Here is a 16,119-nt window from a genome sequence, read left to right on the forward strand (position 1 = left end):
TTGCAACTTGTTCTATCAGTGATCTGTTATCCATATTTTGCCTTGGATGACCCAATGATTTAACTATCATTTCTTTTAACAGGAGTCTTTCTAGATGAAAAACAAAGGTGTTGCAAGGTACATCATAGATCATAAATTATAGTGACAACATCTTTATCTAGGAGAACCGTTCAGACAGGGCCACATCCTTAGGGCCTGAGTTCCCCACTCCATTATACCAGTTTTATGGCAGTGTAACTCCATTGAAGTCCGTCTTAAATCAGCATCAAACCCATGTAACTGAACTGAGAATCAGGCCCTTGGAGTGCTTTTCAAGTGACTGCATGATAAGAGAATTGCTCCAGAAAAAGCAAAACCTGAATCTGGCAAGGCCAGTGTCGAATTTTATACACGCATTTTCAAAGAAAGGGTGGCTCCTGACACAAAGAAAACTGCATCCATCAGTACCTAGCAACCTTTCCCTATCCCAGTGAAGTAAAAAACATATGGAATGGCCAATTATTGCCAGAGATTCATATATAGCTACAATTGTGAAAATAGTCTGATAATTTAGAAAGAGCCACTGCTTCATCCAGGATCCAGAATGTTGGCTCTTTCCAGCCAATCTAGTGGAGCACTGCTACTACGTACTTTCATCCAGCCAAGTGCATAGAATTTAATATGGATGCAAGCCCATTTGGAGCTGATAATATCATAGCATGCTCTCCCCAAAATATTCAGATCATAGCATCTGCCAGCAGATCATTTAACCTGACTGAATCACACTGCTCAAACTGAACATGAAATTTTGTTATTGTCTATCGCTGTGAACATTGCTGCCTATTCCGACAGCAGAGAGCTCCTCATGGATCATAAACCATTAAGGTATCTTCACCAAGCCAAAAGATCATCTACCAGCTCTCATCCACCACTGAGCCCAACTCCTCCATGCTCATGACCTCTGAGACCTCCCCCAGCCTAGAGTGCACAGTGGTCACCAATAAAAGCCTGGGGAAAACATTGACTTTTTAAAGGCAAGCACTGTATATAATGCGTAGATACCACAGCAATAGATGGGCATTTCTAAGTCATCTAAGACAGATTTTTAGTGAATTCATAATGTGAATTGACCACTTCACCTGGAGTATTATCCATTGGAGATAACAGAAGAAAATGGAGAACAATGATGCATCTGGACTTAACCCTTCGGAAGTTAAGTATTTTTAATCTTACCAATGTCCATTTTACAAACTTTATGAATTCATCACAGTGAGCATTCAGTGGTCTTCTTGTTAGATTAGCCTGGAGATGGTGGATATTCTTGTAAGCATCTTGGGCTCTACAGTATTTCAGCTAAGAGGAGTGAACTTGATGACCATTAAAGTGAAAACTTATCACAGATCAGAGAGGCACTATGCAAGCTTTCCCCCTCTTGCAGGGCTGAACCAGGGCAGTAACAAGGGCGAGGCAAGTGAGGCACTTGCCTCAGGCACACAAAGCTGAGGGGCGCAGAAAGTGGCTGGCCTGGCACAGAGATATTTATAACCCAGGTGATCTCCCCCTCCACACCTGCCGACCCCCCTGTGCCTCCCCCGAGTGTCCCCCGGCCCTGACTTGCTTCTCCCCTCCACACCTTCCCAGCCCAGAGCAGAGCAGCTCCATGCTTCCTCCCTGCAGCAACTGCTGTCACAGGGTCCTAGTGCCCCAATCTCACAGCCAGGGCAGACTGACTCTGAGCCTGCCCTTCCCCCTCAGACCCTTTCATTTTCCAATGGGATCCTCCAGCAGCACAGAGGGTCCCCCTGTCAGCAGTCACCGCTCCTGCCCCATGCTGGGCAAGGAGGCAGCCCCATCCCTCACCATCAGTGAGGCTACAGTCAGGGGCAACAGCAGGGGAGGAGGCGCAAGCAGCACCCCCCGGCACCCACCACGGGGGAGGTGAGGGAGATTCCTGGACCTATGAGAGGGGCCCTAGGAGCACATGCAGTGACAGTGGTGGGGGTGAGTGTGCTGCTGGGGGGGGACAGAAAAGGCGGGGCTGCTCCCCCAGAGCTTGCTGCTGCTGGCAGGGAAAGGGCTGGAGGGAATCCTCCTTTCTGGCCCCTGTCCTGGAGCAGCCTGCCTGCACCCCAAATTCATCCCCAGCCCTGCCCCACCCCTGAGCCCACACCCCCAGTCTGAGCTTTCACCCCCCACTGCACCCTCAACCCTCTGCCGTAGCCCTGAGCCCTCCAGCACCCCAAACACCTTATCCCCAGTCCCAGCCAAAGCCCTCACCCCATACACTCCTACTCTCGCCCCCAGCCCTGAGCCCCTCCCATACCCCAAAGCTCCCATTCCCAGCCCCATACAGAGCCCTCACCCCTACTCTCACCCTGAGCCCCTCCCACACTCCAAACCCCTCATCTGCAGCCACAACCCACAGCCCTCACCCCTGCACCGTATCCCTCTGCACCCCTCCCATCCCCAAACTCCCTCCCAGAACCTGCACCCCTTCCCTTCGCACCCCCTCCCATTCCCAAACTCCCTCCCAGAGCCTGAACCCCAATCCACTGCCCCAGCCTAAGGCCTGCACCCCAGACCTCCTCCCTCACCGAAACTCCCTCCCAGAGCCTTGGGTTGGTGGGGGAGCGGAGTTTGGGTGGGGGCAGGTTCTGGGCACCACCAAAATTTCTACAAACCTGCCACCCCTGATCCTGTCCTGCAAGCCTGAACTCCCAGCATTCTCAGGACACATGCTGATCCCTAATGGCCACTGCTGATATCCAGCACCTCTGTCCTCTCTTAACCTGTGAGTCCCTTTCTGGATTGGAACTAGACTGGAACCAAAGACCATCTTGGAAGCAACATTTCCAGCCCAAGTAGTCAAAAATCATGAGTTGACTCCCCAAAATCACAGGCTCTACCGCCGCCGCTTCATCCATTCTTCGGCGGCAATTCGGCAGCAGGCCCTTTCCTCTGAGAGGGACTGAGGAACCTTCTGCTGAATTGCTGCCAAAGGGGGAGGGCGCAATTTTATATTCTTGCCTCAGGTGCAAAAATATTACAGCTCTGGCTGACACTGTTGCTTTCAGTTATCCCTACTATGCCAGTCTAGAACTTCCATAGGGGTTCTAATTAGCCTTCTACAAGGAGAGACTAGCAGATATTCCATTGTATTTTTTGCTGTTGAGGTGAAAAATTTCTCCACTAGATGCCTGGCTGTCATTGACATCACCAAATCCATTTCACATGCGACTTGGATTTGAAATAGGGGCCAGATCTTGGGGTATGGCTAAGTATCAGAATGCTAGTCGAGGGTGTATGTGTATGTGTGTGTGTGTGTGTGTGTGTGTATATGTGTGCAAAAAAGTGTCTTAACGCTCACTTTTAGGTAAAAATCATTTGTCAGGAGTAACCATAGCAAAGTAGGAATTACCAGACTGGATCACACCCACTGTCCATCTGATCCAGTACCCTGTCTCTAAGAAAGACCAATAAAAGATGCTTCAACTGATCAGAATTAAAAATCATTGATAATCCTAAAATGTGTTGTATCTGCCAAAGAAGTGTTATCAACATTACAAAATGACGTTCTTGATTGGAAAAATGTTTTCACTTAATGAATTTCCAATACTAATTAGTTATCAGATCTGAGAAAATATTTCTGAACAACCACAGTACTAGATTATAGAATTATTATTTATATTATCACTTGAAAAATGCTGTTTATTAACCAGAGTGCAGAGTGGGAATGCTTATTTTGGCATGAAATGTAGGTTTAGATCAGAAATTGCCTCATGAATTACTTTGCTTTGGAGTAACTTGAGTGGTACAGTTAGCCTGCAACCCCAGAATCAAACTCTCATAATGGTAAACTGTAAAAATATTTTCTTTTATGTTAATATTTATTCCAGTCCTTTGAGTACATTTGAAATAAATCAGAAATCCACTCAATGTGAATGTTATATCTTGCTTCAAGCAAACTCCAGATCCCTCCAAAGCAGAACAGTATTTTTAAAAAGCTATTGTACTAACTCAGGAAAATTCAATTCAAATACAGTATCTGGTTTTCAAGTGAAGTCCCAACTTTTTACCTAGTTTCCCATCTGGATTACTTAAGTCACAATGGGCCTGATTCTCCATTGCCTTGCAAAGTGGGTATGAAACGACCTTCAATGTAGAACATGGGACACAAAGGGCCAAAATGTAAAGAGGGTCAAGTATTCACAGAACAGTTTCAGTTTCATATTTCTAAGAATTATAAGCATATAATTCCCCAGATTTAGAACCAGACTGTGCCTTTAGGCCACAACGTGGAGCGGACGCATTGCACTGAGAGCCCCAGAAGGAATTTTAGATGACTGAGTCAGAATTCTTCCCAGGGCTCCAGGGGACCCTATGTTGTAGTGGCAGCTCTGCCATCCTTGAAAAAGGAGTCAAGATGTGCTCTGTCCTGTGCCCAGTTACTTCCAGCTAGGGCTGAAATGGGCCAAGCTCTCCCCTCCTTCTGTAGGGAAGTTGGCACTACATTATGCATAGCACTGAGAGTCAGGACTCCTGGGTTTGTTTCCTGCTGTGCCACTAACTGTGTGTGGTCTTGGGCAAGCCAACCCTTCGGTGCTTCAGTTTCCCCATGTGGATAATAGCATTAATTATTCTTATGTCACAGGGGTGTTGTGAGGTTTGTCTCATTAAATATTTGTGAAGTGGTTGGAGATACCTAGAAGTGCTACACGAGTGAAACGTGTTTTTGACCCTTTACCAAGGGGTAGATTTTGGGCAATCTAAGAGCAAATTGAGATAACTCAGGGTTTTTTCTCCTAATCTAATTTATTTATTTACAGTATGCACATGATGTCTATTTGCCTTGGGCAGAGATGGCAAAAACATCAGCAGGATTGTCCACATGAAAATCCACTTGCACAAGCATCAGCTAAGACACCATTATGATCCCATCTCATAGGCAGACACTTCCCTCACTGACCCTAGTTGCCTCTCCCAGATTTCAGAGCATTACCTGAACTGGGCAGCCTGCCCATTGACTTCCCACCTATGGAACCCTTGAGCACCTTTTGTCCAACTGCTCTGCCACATGAAGGAATTCCTCAGGCAGATTTGAGTATAATCAGTGTCCAATAGAGCCAGCTTCTCTAAGAGTCTGTATCCAACAAAAGGCACCAAGTTCACACAATCCCCATAATGGTGTATACCTAGCTCATAGAGCTGAAAGGGACCCTGAAGGGTCATTGAGTTCAGCTCCCTGTCTTCAGTAGCAGGACCATGTACTGATTTTGCCCCAGATCCCTAAGTGCCCCCCCTCAAGGATTGAGCTCACTACACTGGGTTTAGCAAGCCAATGCTGAAACCACTGAGCTATGCCTCCCCCTGAGCATTTATATGAAGTTGTGAGATCCCCAGTATTTATGAGAATCTTCAAGTTAACCTCTCTTCACTGCACCCTCCTTATGGAGAGCTTTTAAAATCAAGTTTTCCTAACAATATGCCCATATGACAGAATACACCCCTGCATTTACATCCTACACTCTATTGTAAAGACTTTGTACAAAGTATCCCTTGTAAGGCACCATTTGAAAACTTGTAATTTGCTGGTCAGTAATATCCTGGTAAAGAATGTGTGGCAACATTGTATGTGAAGTAGTAAGATTCTTCTGTATGGTGTTATTATTGCATGTTCCAAACCCCACAGTGCTGCCAAAACAGAAGTTGGCAAACTGGTCTGTCCTAAACAAAAGAACATAAGAAAGGACATACTGGGTCTGACCAAAGGTCCATCTAGCACAGTATCCTGTCTTCCAACAGTGGCCCATGTCAGGTGCCCCAGAGGGAATAAACAGAACAGGTATCATCAAGTGATCCATCTCCTGTTGCTCATTCCAATCTTCTGGCAATCAGAGGCTAGGGACACCGAAGGAATGTGTGCTCTGCTTAATTTGCATTTAAGCAGTAAACACAGTCATCAGGCAGGAAGGGAAGACAAAGGAGGTTCCAACAGGTGAAAAAAAACCCATCAGGCAATATCCTCCTACATAGACTCTTTGGCTTGTAGTTCTCAGCTGAAAATGTTTTTCAAGAGTGGGACTGAAACTACAAAAAGGAGGGACAAATGCCCCAAGACACCCATCCCTTTACTCTTGCCCATTGCATTCACTGCAACTGAAGAGACAAAGGAAGTAGTCATTGGCCTGTGGGGTAGAGGTCCTGACCTACAGAGTTTGATCAGTGAGACTACTGAGAGCATGTGGTGAGATATTTTTTTTAATCTCATATAGTTTGTTAAGATAGACATCAGTAAGTATTTTATCTTTTCTTTTTCTTGTCACCATTTCTGACTTTTATGCCTCATCACTTGTATTTAAAATCTCTTTTTGTAGTTAATAAACCTGTTTTGTCTAATCCAGTGTGTTCAAATTGAAGTGTCTGGGTAACTCCATTTCAGAATAACAAGTTGTGTGCACATTATTCCTTTAAGGGAATAACAGATGACATATATTTATACTGACCAGAAGAGGGCTGGGCTGTACAGGACATATGTTTCAGAGGGCAAATCTGGGAATGGAGATGTGTTAGGGTCACCCTGTGGTAATTTTTAAGGCTGGTAAGAGCGAAGGTGCAGCTGGCTGGCTGCAGTACAGACACACACATGGCTGGGAGTGACTTACATGCTGAAGGCTGTTTGTGACCTGCAAGGCATTGTAAAGGGCACCGCAGGCTATAGGGCAGGGGTGATACTGTAACATAGAATTTGATATTCCTGTATGTTCCCCAGAACTTGACAGTACTGCAGTCAGCCATTTTGTATGTTCAACCACTGCTAGCTGAAATCCAAATATCATATAGCTAGAAATAATTTTTAGGACCCTGAGAGGCAAGGCCGTGTGTATGTTTGCAGTTTTGCTATCAACATGGAAGGATCAGATAAGAAGTAAATATGCTGTAAAAATAGAAGAAATGTTTGAATGTTTTTAAATGCCTCTGTCCCCTCTGACATGTAAATTTTATTGTTGTAATGACTAGAAATCCTTTGCTGATAAGGAGAATAATGAATTGTTATTGGCTGTTGCTAGGGAAACTGTTAGCCTATTAGGAGTAGCTATGAGTTATGTGCTTTGTTTAAAGTTAGCTATAAAAGATTAGATAAAAGAATTTGCTTTGCAGTAGTTTGAGTATCTGACAGGAAAATCCCTCCCATTAGCATAGGCAGTGTCTACACTGAAGTGCTACAGCGGCACAGCTGTGCTGCTATAGCGTTTTAGCTGTACACAAGCCATCAGATTTCACAGTATCAAAACATGGCAGGCTCGATGGATGGAATGCTCAATGCCAACTGGTCAGCCTTCCTGTGCACCCATTCATGTGGGATGTAGTGGGGAGTAGTGGAAGTAAGTCAAATTCACTGGACAGAGCAGTGGCCATCATAGCTGCTTCCTTTTCTTGTCCATAGTAAATGACTAAGATCCACTGCAAAAATATCTACGTAGAGAAGGAAGCAGCACCTGCTTTTGCCTCCTAATTCAGCGGACATACAACTTAAGCTACTTTTGGAAGTTCTGTGGCCGCCTATGCAGGCACATAAGCACATACCGTAATACTTTACAGAGCTCTGACCAGGTTAAGATATACTATGGAATCTGAAAGCCCCATGCCCCCATTTTTTGCACTGCATTGTGTGTTATCCCATGCTTTCCTGGTTTCTTTGACCCCACACTTCTGACAAAAGACTACACCCAGCTGGATGTTGTGTTATTATCAGCACTAGTCAAGTTAGAAAGTCTGCTTGGTGGAGTTTCAGAATCAGATGCCCTTTATTTTGGTTCAAAAACTCAATTTTAAAGAGATTATAATTTCAATCGGGCTTGGGGGGGCCACCGGGTTCTAAGGGCAATACACTTTCCTGGGCTCTAAGGAGACATGGCAGCTCTAGCAGTTTTACTAACAATGTTCAAAATGGAAATTTAACATTCAGCATCATTCTGCCCCCAAGGCAACATTTTAAAGACATTTCTAGACTTTGAAGTGGTGATTACTTCTGCAACACCTCACTTTATAGACTTGCCAACAGATCTCTGCATAGATTGCAAATTAACTCGCGCAGAAAGTTGCCACTGCGGTCCTCATTAGCACATACTAATTTCCAGTACATTTCTCCAGTTCCTAGATCATTACCCTCGCTCCGAATTAAATCCAGCATCATAATTAAGATCCCTCTCTTAACTTAAGACCCTATAAAATTGAGGTCTAATTTATTTAAACAATCTGCTTGTGCCATATGTTCTGAGTAGAGACCAACCAAGGAGGCTAGGCTTTGGCTTTACAAAATTGTGTTAGCTGGGTTTTGGTTTTGCAACCCAAACTCAGTTGGGAGAAGAGAAGGTTAAAATCTTGATTCCATTTCATCTGAATGAATAGAGTCCAGCAGGGACTGGGTAAAATGTGTTAGCCCATTTCTTGTTCTGAACTTTACTGTCAGATCTAGCCAGACTGCGGCATTGGGTTTCCAGCTGTTCTAATTTGGCCCCTTCTTTGCCATGTCAAAAGCCTCAAACAGTTGCCAGAACAACATACTGATGAGCTCTATCTATCAGATCCCTTCAACACAGGCTTGCAGATGCTTTTTATATTTCTTGTCTGAAACTCCTGGCTTTTGGTGATCCATAACCTAGACCAAGTTTTGTTGTTTATATTCAAACTCCAGATCTAGGGAGGTGACGTTGTGTGTCTATTAATTCAGCGGCTCATTTTTATTTGCATGCAGCACCCTGGAATGAACACTATAAAGGGCCTTATAGAAGGGTAGTTTTGAGTGATCATTCCTCAAAGACCTTTTAAGACAGCAATGTCATTGACCAACTCTTGAGGGAATCCTGCCCATAGCTAAAAGAACAGTCATGTAGTGCCTTTTGTGTGGGGTACAACAAAAAACTGGTACAACTCCCAAGCATGCAAAGATGACTCAGTTTGGGATGGGAGGTGACAGGGGAGGTATACAAAAGTTTTGCTTCTGCTTCATCTCACTTCTTACCATTTCTAACCTTGGGGTAGCAGATGAAGAGAATATTTGAAAATAAACGATACAGAGAGTTTGAAACGTCAGGTATTGGTCATCGGGGTTGACATACAGAGTATTGGGGGATGCTAGTATTTACTACACTTGATCTGAGCTCAAAGAGCCAAGAAGCTAGGTATTTAACATGCTACCTTAGTCCAGATTTTACACTTTCATGCTGCATCTCAATTAATCAAAGATTTGCCATAAAGCTCGACCAGCAATGCTCAGAGCCGAGTCAAGTCATAAAATATGAGCTGATTAATTTCCTTCTAATTTGTATGATAATTAAAATTCCAACTTTTAATTCTGTTAATTGTCCTCCCACAAGGAGGTTGATTGGGCTTTGCTAATACACGCTGTGAAAATGCACTTCCCACAGGTCTGGCTTTGTTTCCTTTAAAGTGTAACGCTTTTACATAATTATCCCTTAACTTCTGTAGATAAATGTAAGCTTATCTCTTTGGCCTGTTCTGACAGGAGCCCATATGTAACTTAAGCTGTGTCCATAAATCAAATGCTGAAAGTCATTAGGCATTTCATCAGAACATTATGCAGGCATTGTGGCTCTCTGTTCCTCCTAATGAACAATTAAATGTGCAGGATACAGAAAGAAAAAAAAAGCTACAGTCAGAAATACCCAGACCAAAAAAAGTGGTGTTCATTTCTCAGATGAACTGGAATGAGATTGAAAATCCATAATTTGCCAAAGAGTTTTCTTTGCCCTCTTTCCCCCCGTCCCCATTTTCCCCCGCTCCACTTTCCATTATCACAATGAACTTCATAAGAGCGCAATCAGGGGAAGAGAAAAGGCAGCTGAGAAATCTTGATGGAGGTTAGATGTTCACTGGCAAAGAAAAATAAATATTCTCTGTGTTGTTCACTTAAAAGAAAGCGGTGAAGCTTCAATGAATCTTCTGCCCATGGCTTCTCTTGCTGACCATACTAAAAGGTTCATTAACCCCTGACATGGCATACCTGTAGGCACAGCCACATCTTCTGAAGTCTGATGCTTCCATTTGTATGCTACAGCAGCAAGTAGTTCCTCATATCTCCCTACATGGTATAATAATGACGAACAGGAGTCATTTGCAATTGCAGGGAACTGCAAACAATTTTCCAAGTCCTGGGCTGGCCAGTAGTTTGCTGTTGACTGTCTCATTCAGGCCCCCATGCTGTAGTAATTATGTGATTTTGATCATATGAAATATACAATCACTAATCACATTCCTCAGGTCTAATTCTTAAGAGCTCAGAATGTCAGTTTTCACTAACTGCCACAAAATGCTACTGTCACGGGTTTACCTGGAGCTGGTGCGCCCCCTTGTAGCTGGGTCTGATATCAGCTCTATCCGGTCTAGCGCCCACTTCCTTGGTCACTCTGTCACCATGATGGTCTCTCCTCTTACACTTCACAGCACTCCTCTTACACTGCAGCTAGGTCACTAGTTCTCCCCAGCTGGGGTATCAGCTCACCAGACCAACTCCCTGGATACAGCTTTCACCAGTCCTGGGCCACTTCCGAGTGGCTGGTAGGGGAACCCAGGCCCGCCCACCCACTACTCTGTGTTCCAGCCCTGGGACCCTATTAGCGGCAGCCAAGGTCTACACCAGGGGTCGACAACCTACGGCACACGTGCCAAATACGGCACACAAGCTGATTTTGAGTGGCATGCTGCTGCCTGCCACGGTCCCAGCCTCCAGCCCCACTCAGCCCCCCGCTCTCCCTTGCGGGGGCAGGAGGCACAAGCTTGGTCCTGTGGCAGCCAAGCTTCCCCACTCCCTAGCTTCTTCCCCCAGCATGCAGCTTTCCTGGCCCCCCTCCTCTCCTTCTCTGTGCCTATCAGCTGATGGCCCTTGCGAGGGGGAGGGGGAAGAGTGGCAGCATGCTCGCTGCTCCGTAGAGGAGGCAGAGAAGAGGTAGGGACCTTGGAAGGGTTATGCCCTGTTCCACCCCCTTCCCCAACCCCCTGCTGTGAACCGCTCAGGGCAGGGGGCTGGAAGCACCCCCATGAGCCGAGCACCCCAGCCCCCTGCCCTGACCCCCCCACACACACACACAGCCTTCTGCCCTGCACCCCCACAGCCCTCTGCCCTGACCCCTGAACCCCCCCACACACCCAGCCCTCTGCCCTGAACGCCCCCTCAGGTCTGGGGTCCCGGCTGCCGGCCCCTTGCCAGCTGGCATCCTGGCCACAGGCCCCACTCAGCCCGCTGCCGGTCTAGGTGAACAGAACCCAAGGCTGGCAGTGAGCTGAGCAGGCTGGCAGCATAAGATCAGCATTTTAATTTAATTTTAAATGAAGCTTCTTAAACATTTTGAAATCTTTGTTTACTTTACATACAATAGTTTAATTATATAATATAGACTTATAGAAAGAGACCTTCTAAAAATGTTAAAATGTATTACTGGCACACAAAACCTTAAATTAGAGTGATTAAATGAAGACTCGGCACACCACTTCTGAAAGGTTGCCAACCCCTGGTCTACACCATCTCAACCTTTGCTGCTCTTTCCCTGGGCTTCTTCTTACTCTGCCTTCCACAGGCTTTCTTCCCCACAACTCCTCTGGGTAACCCTTTCCATCAGAGACAGGATTCCAAGGCTTGTGCTCCCCCGGAGTTTCTACCTACCCACCTCTCCACTCCCAGACAGCAACTGCAGACCCTCTCTCTGCAGCCGTCTTCTGCTGCAAACTTCCCGGCTTTATACAAGCTCAGCCTTCCCCTGTCTATTTGGGCTTCATCACTAATTAGCTTTTATCAGTCCCTGGCTCTCCCCCAGGTGTGGCCTATATGGTTAATTGACCCCTTATGAGCCACCGTAACCCCTTCGGGACTGGTGTGGCATGAACACCCCATCACAGCAACTTTTGAGGGAAAAAAAATAAAAACAGTCATGAATGCAATTCTCCTGAAAGTGAGAGATTAATTGCACAAGCTTTAAAGGCATATTACTAGCGTGCCCCCAGGTGAGCTCTCTCCCTCCCCACACCATTCTGCCAATGAACCTCTGACCTGACCAAGCTGCATCGTTGCAATTATTTTAGTCTCTTTGGTGCTGAATTTTTCTTAACAGTGTTGTGATTAGAGATGTTGAATACTGGGAAACATACTATATAAATAGTTCATTATTCATCAAATATAATATTTGGATATTCATCCAGTAATAGCATTGACTGGATACAAAAGAGGAGTTGTAAAATAAAGAGCAATTTTTAAAAAAATATCATATTCAGTGAAGAGATTACCACCAGATCAAGTTGGAATATACATAAATAAGGACTGAGATAAGGCTAATAAATTCATGTTAACCTGTAATTTAACCTAGAGTTTTGTCTTGGGTATCTAGGCTAAAAAAAAATTAAGAGATCTCATAAGCATGGAAACTTATTACAATTCAACAAGAACTGAACCATTTCAGTGACAGGCTCATACGCAACTATATTGTTGGGTCTGATCTTACACAAGAAGAGCAGTATTACGTGCAGAACCATATCTCGAAAATCTGCACAGAAATCATCCTAGCTCTCAAACAATTGTAAAGTTAACCTAATTTGGTTAGAGATCATTTAAACAGTTGCACAAAGTAAAATTTGAGATTCTTCATTCTTCACTGCTTTTGGAATATTCATTTTAAGACAGCAAGTCAAAATTTCAAAGTTTTGAATTTAAAAAGGGGGAAATTTGGAAATGTTTGTGTAAAAAAAAAAAAAAAAAATCCTTTTTTCAAACTCTCTACTTTTTAATCAAACTCACATTAGTTATATACTGTTTTGCAACCTACCTACCATGCACGTACTACCAAGTTTATCTCCCCTAATACAAATGGTATCATACCCTTTGTTTTGAAAAAACATATTTAGTCACATGACACTCTGAATGCAGAAGTAATTAAATCGGCCCATTTTAAATCCCGCAATCTGCATCATCATTGCTTTTATCACAGTTCTAGTATCGGCTGTCTTGACAAATGCTAGTGTTACTAATCTGCATTGGAGTCCAATGGGATCCTTAAAAAACCCACCTTCGTTCACTTTTAGTCTCATACAAACAAACAGGATTGTGTGTGTGTGTATGTGTATGTATATGTATGTATATATATATATATATATATATATATATATATATATAAATATATATATATATATATATGATTTTACAAATGTTGTGTGCCCTGCTGCTATGAATACATCCAAACAGCAGAAGAACAACATGTCTTAATAGATGCAATTCTCAGAGGTCTTCTTAGGTACCAAAATAAGGGCCAGATTTTCAGAATGATTTAGCATCCCTTGATACTAAACAGAAATACTGAGCACAATCTAGCCACTTGCATTTTAATGTCTTAATGGGAGATCAATGGTTTCGGAAACCTGGCCCCAGTTGTAGGTGTGAGCTCTCTGGAGACTTTGTCAGTGCATCTCTGAGGAGGAACAGGTGGGATTGTCAAATATTCTCAGCATTGGCCTAACTATGATCTTATTGAAGTCAGTGATAAAACTGAGTCCTTCTGATTATCCCAACCAATTCTGTGAAGCCTCAAATCCAGCACTTGAGAGAACTGATACAGCCTCCAAGTTTGCTCCTTAACTTCCCTGGGCACAGCATTCTTTCCTGTACAGCTCTTCCAAGCCGTAATTCGCCTTGAATTCCTTTGACAGTCCAACACTTTACCTAACAATGTAAAAGAGCTGTTGTCTCCTCACATCATTTGTCCCTTGGTCTCCCTGTTTTTCCTTCTACCCTGCTTAGATTTCCCCAACATATTTAGGCCTTGTCCTCATTGCTTATATACATACTTAGCTCAAGATAACTAATGTGCACGTGCTAGCCTGAGGTAAAACACAGTGAATACCAGACACTTCAGTTTTACCATGAGGTAAACTCAGTGAGTTCAATGCTTGGAGGGAATATAGGGCTGTTTACCTCACAGTAAAACTAAAGTGCCTGGTGTCTGTTATGTATTTTTTTTTTTTTACACGGGGTAGCTCATATATGTTAGTTACCATGAGGTAAAATATGCACTTTCTTTTCGCAGTGACTAAAAGACCTCATATTTCCCAGGTGCCTACTCCCGCAGACAAGTGCCATGATGGCTCCCCAAATGATCAAGTTTGGAACCATACCTCACATTTGAGCTTTCCCTTTGAACAAAGCACTCATTTAGCACTGTTTAACATGTTTCTAGGGCAGTGGTTTCCAAACTTGTTCTGCCGCTTGTGCAGGGAAAGCCCCTTGTTCTGCCGCATCCGCAGGTTTGGCCGATTGCAGCTCCCAGTGGCCGCGATTCACTGCTCCAGGCCAATGGGAGCTGCTGGAAGCGGCACGGGCTCAGGGACTTACTGGCCGCCGCTTCCAGCATCTCTCATTGGCCTGGAGCCACGAACCGCAGCCACTGGGAGCCACGATCGGCTGAACCTGTGGACGCGGCAGATAAAGAAATCGGTCCAGCCTGCCAGGGGATTTCCCTGTACAAGCAGCAGCACAAGTCTGGGAATCACTGTTCCAGGATATTATCGTTATACTCTACATACACCACCAACACTGAAAATATAGCCTCACCCTTCTATGGCTCTAGACAGCGTCACACTAATCAAGTCCAGTCTGACACAACGGTGACTATTCAAACGTTAGTATCACTGTAGGATAATGTAGAATAATTCTCTCCAATTTATTTGTTGGTCAGAGGCAGACAAAAACAATACTCCCTCAGTGCAATTACCAATGAGGCTGCACAGTCAGATATTCCAGATACATCAGTGAAGGTTTGTCTGGGATTCCAGATATCCCTCTGCTGCTCCGTAGGTAAGACTGACATTCTGATATCAACACTTGCAAAGCTTCAACGTGTCAGTACTATTTTCTATCATCCATAATAGTACTCCAGTGACTTGTGTGAATTATTTGATTATTCAGCCCTGAAATGGCTGGAATATAGGAAATAAGAACTATTCGTATGTCTGTCAATTCCCTTTTATAGCTGAGTTAGTGGATTTGTATATCTACCTTAATGTAGTTTGCAAGTCTTTAGCTTAACTCTTCCCCCCTCCCACACACACACACACAATCTAGATGCTGCAAGAATGCAGTTAGCTATGGTATGCAAGGCCACGAAATGTGGTATGGTAAGCTAAGGTATGCAAGGCCACTGGGCTTGAAATGCCTTCATTTTGAACTCAAATGCTTTGTCAGATTGATGCACATGGGCACCCAGTGTAAGGAACCAGGCATATTGCTTTCTCAGCGCCTTTTGCAACTGATCCACTGGGTGGCATGGACATGACCTTGGGAAGGATACCCATTTCTCCTACTCAGCTATCATTGCAATGGTCTTTGTCCAGCTATGTAAGAGCAGATGGAGACTTTAGGATGAACAAGTACTGGGGAATTGGAGGATATGTGGATGTGTGTTGATGAACAATCCCTGCTCAGATACTGTACCTTAGAGGACACCACCACTAAAATAATAAGGGAATCAAAACCTTACAATCTAGTAGGCTATTTGGTATCTCCTGATGCAGCAGTGCATCTAGACAATCAGCTATGAAAGCACAGCTGAATGCATGAACAGCAAAAACATTTTTCAAACAATTGATCTTGCATGTAGTCATGATGGTGATTCAGTCAAATGCACATCAAGAAAAGGAAGGAAGATCTTTAATTGCTTCTTTTGCATATTTTTCACGCTTCATAAATTAAAGTATCTTGACAGTCTTGATAAAATAACTCAAGAAAACTGTAACAGCCATTGAAGTGAATAAAAAGGGTTTGAGTTATAGGCATTTTTAGAGTTAAGAGGATCTTGTGTGTCACAATTGATCTTGATAGCTGGTTTGCTGATATAGATGGATAACAAGACTCTGCAGAGTGGTAGTAATAAAAAAAATAAAACAAGAGCTTTGGAAATGATAAACTCCCAAGCTCTGGGGCACAAGCCAACTGCAACTACTGAAGGGTGGGAAGAATGCAGATCAGGTTACCCCTTAACTGCCTACTGTGGGTTTCTTGTATCTTCCTCTGAAAGGGGATCTGGTGCCGTCCATAGTCAGAGACAGCACACTGGACAAGACAGACCATGGGTCTGATCCAGT

The sequence above is a fragment of the Mauremys reevesii genome, linkage group 9 (genome assembly GCF_016161935.1).
Source record: "Mauremys reevesii isolate NIE-2019 linkage group 9, ASM1616193v1, whole genome shotgun sequence".
In the NCBI taxonomy this organism is placed as follows: Eukaryota; Metazoa; Chordata; order Testudines; family Geoemydidae; genus Mauremys; species Mauremys reevesii.